We start from the raw sequence: 6856 nt of genomic DNA on the forward strand, positions 1-6856 counted from the left end.
ATGAGTGCCAACTTTCTTTAAAGTACATATATATATATATATATATATATATATAGAGAAAAGTCCTGTTAAGATGCTGCAGAGCACACAGAAAAACCGGCACCAGTCATAGGAATGAAATTCAATGTAAATTCATTTAATGAAAAATATCCAGGCTCAGTACAGTGAGATAATCATGGACACCCATCAGGCAGATACAACAAGGCAATACTTTACACGTCTCCTCGACGGCCGTTTCGGCGCACACAGCGCCTTCATCAAGAGGGGTCATATATATATATATACAGAGAGAGAGAGAGAACATAAAAAATAGACTTTTGTTTGCGCTAAATAAAGAAAGATAGATAAAGGATAGATATGGAGTGCACTCGATAGTGTCCACCACCTTTTACACAATTCAACGGTAGACTGAATACAATTTAAAAAATTGTATTCATCCGACATAGGATTCTTTTTTTTTTTTCAATAATAGATTTTTATTAAGTCCTGCACAAGTACAAAATAAAGGAAAACATTTTGCGTAGAAACTTAATGTACAAATACGAGTAATCAGATAAAAGGAGAACTCTTAACATCAAAGTATACACTATGGAAAAATTGGCTAAATTTCAGTTAAATAAGCAAGACTAATATTTATAAAAGAAGAGGTGAGAAGAAGGAGAGAAGGAATAGGAAAGGCCCAAAAGGGATGGGGGAAGGTAGGGGGTGGATCCCAATGTGTGCTGTAGTGTGAATAAGGACACTGCGTTGACCCCCAGGAGGGGTCATGCACCCATTATGGAACTACTCAGCCGAGGAATGTGGAGGTGAGGAGAGGGCTGATAAATCTAGGGGTTCAGTATAGGAGAGTGATAGGCCTCGTGTTTCTCTGTGTTCGCTCCATTTGAGCCATTTGATATGGATCGACGAGGCTGAGGATGAGTATTTAACGTTAGCTGTCTCAAATAAGAAATGTTTATGAGTAGTATTAGCAATCTGCAAGATTGAAGGTACAACTGGAGATTTCCAATGTTGGCCTATGGCTGCCTTAGTTGAAATCAAGATATGCCTAAGTATATATAGATCCCCCCCAGAAAGTAACATGTGCAGTAACGCCACTATCGGATCCGGAGGGACGCGTAGTCTCAGGACGTCACTGATGAGAGAGAATACTTCAGACCACAGCGGACGTATCATTACACAATCCCAGAAAATGTGGTAGATTGAACCAACATCACCACAACCTCTCCAACAGAGCCTGGAGACGGCGGGCCAGATCCCATGTAGCCGCTGAGGGGTGAAGTATGCCCTCTGGCATAATTTATAAAACATCTCAGAATGGTGTAGACATTTGGACATTTTAAAGCCAGAGTAGACAATGGAGTCCCAGTCCTCCTCAGTGAAAGTGACGGAGAGATCCGCCTCCCATTTTAGCTGCGCCGGCAGTTTTCCTTTTTTCAATTTTGTAAGTAAATAATAGTACCATTTTGATATCCCCCCTCTATGCGTCTGAGAAGACAGATAAGATAATAAGTATTTAGGGAAGGATGGGCCCATTGTAGCATTTTTAAAGGTAGCGGATAACCAATGGCAGACTTGGAGGTATTTGTAGAAATCCTGTTTGGGCAGCCCAAACTGCGCCTGCAGAGCGGAGAATTGTAAAAGGGTGCTATCGAGGTACAACTGTCTCAGGTATAAAATTCCTGCCTCAATCCAAGAGTCCAACTGTAAGTTGGGAATGAGCCTGGCTATAGATTTTTTTGATAGGTCGGGGCCCGGCAGGGAGACATTAGTATCATCCGATATAGTTCTATACCAGACCGATAGAGTGGCTCTGATAGCCACGCCTGGACCAGACCATGATGGGGATGCATGTGGAGGGACCCAAAGTAAATCAGGTAGAGGAATTTTTGGGGAGAAGGAGCGTTCCATCACCACCCAAGGCTTAGGGGAGTGGAGCTCAAACCAATCTCTGGCCTGGCTAAGTATACACGCCATTTGATATCTCTCAATATCTGGGTAGGCGGTACCGCCCAAGTCTTTAGGCAGCGAGAGAACCCCCCTGGATATTCGGGGCCTAGAACCCTTCCAGATATACCTAGAAAACAAGGTGTTGAATTTACATATCAGAGACTTGGAAGGAAGTCTAGGGATAGCCCTGTAAAGATACATAAGTTTAGGCAATAAGATCATCTTAGAGGCTGCAATCCTGCCCAGCCAAGAGATCTCATGGATGGACCATTCTAGAATTAATTTTCAGTTCAGTAATGGTATAAAATTACAGTCGGCTATATTGATGTCTCTAGTCACATGTACCCCCAAATATTTGATAGACTTTGTTTGCCAGGCATAGCGGTATTTATCTTTTAATAGTGCAACTGCTGCTGGGGGGATATTTAATGGGAGGGCTTCCGTCTTAGAAGTGTTCAATTTATAAAAGGAAACCCTGGAATATTCCTTGAGGATCCTATGGAGTGCGGGGAGGGAATTTTCAGGATCCAATAAACATAGGAGTATGTCGTCTGCGAACATACAAATTTTATGGGGAATCCCACTAATAATCGGTTCTTTAATCTGATTATTTGACCTAAGTTTTTCAGCAAGGGGTTCTATGGCCAGTACAAGGATGAGCGGGGACAGGGGGCAGCCCTGCCTGGTACCATTGGAAATTTGGAAAGTAGAGGAAAGGCAACCGTGTACAAACACGCTCGCGGAAGGGCATAAGTATAAAGCAAATATAGCATCCAGGAATCTACTACTAATACCAAAACGTAACAGAACGGCCCTAAGGTAACCCCAGTGGAGCCTATCAAACGCTTTCTCAGCGTCAAGAGAAAGCAGTAATAGGGAGTCCTGTTTAAAGTCACAGTACTCCAAAATGTTGAAAACCCTTCTCGTGTTATCCGGAGCCTGTCTGCCCGGAACGAATCCCATCTGGTCTGCCGCAACAAGGGAGGGGAGTAAAGGTGCTAAACGATTAGCCACTAGCTTTGCGTACAATTTAAGGTCGGTGTTTAATAAGGCAATAGGGCGGAAATTCTGAACCGATGTAGAGGGTTTACCGGGCTTAGGGATCGCCACAATTCATGCTTCAAGCATTTCCTTCGGGAATCCTGTGGATTCTGAGGCTTCATTGAAGACGTTAACTAATAGGGGGGCCAGATCCAACTTGAAGCATTTATAAAAATTAGAAGGATAGCCGTCAGGGCCAGGGGCTTTATCGCTTGGCAATGTATCAATGGCAGCCTCTATTTCAGAGATGGACCAGGGAGAGCACAAGGACAGACAGGTCTCGGAATCCAGCTTCGGGAGGTTAATGCTATTCAGAAAAGCGTCTATGTCTGCTGTCGATGGTTGAGGAGTGAGCGTGTCAGAGTTAAGATTATATAGCTGCGAGTAGTACTCCGCAAAGGTGTCCGCAATACTGAAAGGATCAACTACCCTAGCCCCATGAGAATTATATAAAAGACTGACTCTTGCCCTAGCTCTTTGTCCCCTCAGTTTTCTAGCCAAAAGGCGGCCTGCTTATTCCCAAAAGTATAGAAGCGCTGATTCATTTTAGCTATATTCCTTTGCACTTCCTGAAGGGAGAACATGTTAACCTTGTCCCTAGCTTGAACAAGTAATTTAAACAAAGCTCTGTCTAGGGGGTCTGCCTTGTGGGCAGACTCCAATCTAGCTAATTCCTCTTCGGCCAATAGGAGATCTCTTGCCTGGGCCTTTTTCAACCTGGATGCTGCTTGTATTGCGGAGCCACGTACAACCGCCTTAAGCGAGCACCAGTGGTTGAACACATTAGTGTCCTCTGGTAGGTTGGTGGAGACATATAAAGAAAGGGAATCTTTAATGAATTTACGGGATTCGGGGTGAGATAAAGCCAGTTTGCCCAATTTCCATGGACCCGGAGGCATCCTATAGGAACTCTGATCCCAAGAGAACAGTATAGGGGAGTGGTCTGACCATGTAATGGACAAAATGGCAATTTTATGTAGAGAGGCTAATGTCCATTTGTCGGTTAGCACCATGTCTATCCTAGAGTACGTCTGATGTGGATGTGAAAAGAATGTATAATCGCGGACCCCTGGGTGTCTAACGCGCCATGCATCGTGAAGGTCGTATTCACTAATAATCCGTCTAAATCTATGGGAGTGATCTATTGCTTGAGGGCCTCTACTTGAACCAAGTCGAGACCTGTCTACGGCAGGATCCAAAACCATGTTGAAATCCCCCATGATCAAGAGAGCTCCCCTAGCATGTCTCTGTACTGATGCGCAAAGTTTGCTAAAAAACGCTACCTGTCTTGTATTTGGAGCATAGCATGAGACCAGGGTGACCTCAACACTATCCAGTAGGCCCACTAAAATAATAAATCTTCCTTCTGGGTCCGCGTGCTGGGAGGTAACTGTAAAAGAGCAGTTAGCCGAGAATAATATTGCCACACCTGCTTTTTTAAGGGGCCCATTAGCGGTGTAACACTGGGGGAATCTGTTATCAAAAAATTTGGGAGGGGACGTTTTCATTTGGGAGGGGACGTTTTCTTAAAGTGTGTTTCCTGGATCGCAACTATGTGTGCTTTCAATTTGTGGAAAGAGGCTAAAGCTACTTTACGTTTCTGGGGGGAATTCAGCCCTTTCACATTCAGTGAGATAATATTAACCATAATCTAGGTCAAGGAGGGGTGCTACTCTACTTGAATGGTGCTCCGCACTGGAGACACGCTCACACACTGGGATCCAGGGGTTGGGCGGGAGAGACAGACAGGATATAGTAGGGGGAAGCAAGGAAAAAAGAAGCAGAAAGAAAGCGACTCTGAAGAGAGTCGTAGAGAGGCGCCATAGACGGAGCACCTCACCCAGGGTTCTAGGAGGGGGTAGCGACCGTCCACCCCCCAGCCGCCCAAGAGCAGTGACAGTATTGAGCATCAGGTGGACTGTAGTCTAGAACATGCAATTACACAGGACCAATGATAGAAGCATAGAAGAGAAAAGAGGAATACAAAAAAAAACCCATAAAATAGGGAGAAGACACTGTATGAAGACATTAACAACTCTGTAACTTATATCGTGAGCGTCTACAAAAACATGCATCTATTCTCCAAATCCCACCATTAACAGCGAACCCGCCGCATGCACCCCGGCGCACCACCGGCACCCAGAAACCAATCATCCCGCAGCACCGATAGGTGCCCCAGGGTGCACCCAGGGGGAACACACAGCACACATATATGATGCAGTGGGAGCAAAAATGTGTCAAACAATCGAGAGATAAACTATCCTAATTTCTAAGAAACCTGTATACCAAAATATAAAGAAACCTTACTGGTATGTGTAATATCTCAGAGCAGTAAAAAATAAGAAGGAGATATAATCCCAACAGGGTTAGATAGACAATAACATGTATATGGGCCCTCGCCGTCGGGGCACTACTCCGCCGTCGACCAGTCCTGCTGGAGCCGGCGGGTCAGAGATGCCTCCGGGAGAGTGTTCGAAATGTTCCTTTTTTGGAGGATTCTCAAGCCCTCATCAACTGAGGAGATAGCGATGGAGGACCCCTCACGCACGATCAGCAAGCGGGTCGGGAAACCCCAGCGATAAAGGATATTAGCTTTCCCTAGAGCTGCGGTGATAGGTTGTAGGGAACGCCGTTTGGCAAGAGTCGCTTGTGACAGGTCACCAAACAACTGATATGATCCCAGAGCATCGGCAGTCTCAGAAGAAGGTCTAGCAGCCTTCAATAGCGCTTCTTTAATGTGGTAAAAGTGTACCCTCATAAGGACATCTCGAGGTACACCTTCAGGAGCGTTCCTAGCCTTCGGCAGTCTGTGGATCCGGTCCAGGAGTAAGTCTGAGGACGAGGCCGAAGGTAGGAGTTTTTTGAAGATGTCCATTGCAACGTCATGAAGGCTGCTGTTAGAGACATTGTAGGGGATACCCCTTAGCTTGAGGTTGTTCCTGCGGGACCGATCCTCCAAATCTGCCAGTTTATCCCGCATCAATGCGACCTCTCCTTCCAAGGTAGCATGCGAATCTATCAGGTCATTGTGGGAGGCAACCACCTCCCCCATCTTCGTCTCCAGCGCGTCTGTACGTTCTCCCAAATCATCTATGGATCGCTGGCACGATTGGAGGGAGGCACGAATCTCTGCAGAAACCTCGTCTTTCATCTGCGTCAGCAGGATTTTCAGAGTGCCCACTGTTAGAGCCTCATCGTCAGGAATCTCCCTCCGGGCTGGGGTCCCCGAAGTGGGGGCAGAGACAGGATCAGGAGCAGACATCCGCGGGGGAGGGGTCGAAGCTGAAGTAGAGGGTGGATTGCCTCCGGAGGTAGAGGATCTAGGTGAAGGCTTGAAGAAGGTTACTTGTGACACCGATTTAGAGACTTTGCTCTTTCGAGGTCGCATAGCGGCGAGATTTTAGATCGCCCTCCAGGAAATAAAGCAATAGAAGCGTGAGGAGTCAATAAAGATATTACATCAACAGTACTGTCAGTATGGATCCATATATATTGGAATCAGTCCATCCGAGTAATCACTTGGGCCGAGGGGTGTAGAGAAGGTAATTACTGCATATGGCAACCGTGTATTTTGTCCTGAAACAGGAGAGACCCTCCGGAATGAAGCTTTGGGTTGGAGGCCTGGCCATGTGCAGCAGGGGAGCTAGTCTCTCCTCTCCCCATGAGAATCTAGGGGGGCAAAGGGCTGATCAGCAGACCAGGTGGGGGTCCCCCAATTCCCTAGTGCCCAGCTGCAGGAGACTGACCTTTCTCACTGATGCTTTCAATGCTGTTCAGAGGCAGAGCAGCCCCAGCGTCAGATGCCACCTCCAAGATGGCCGCCGTCTGTGCAGTGAGAGGGCGATTGCTGGGCTCCAACGCTGTT

Source organism: Crinia signifera, chromosome 11 (assembly GCF_055691185.1).
Source record: "Crinia signifera chromosome 11, ASM5569118v1, whole genome shotgun sequence".
NCBI lineage: Eukaryota > Metazoa > Chordata > Amphibia > Anura > Myobatrachidae > Crinia > Crinia signifera.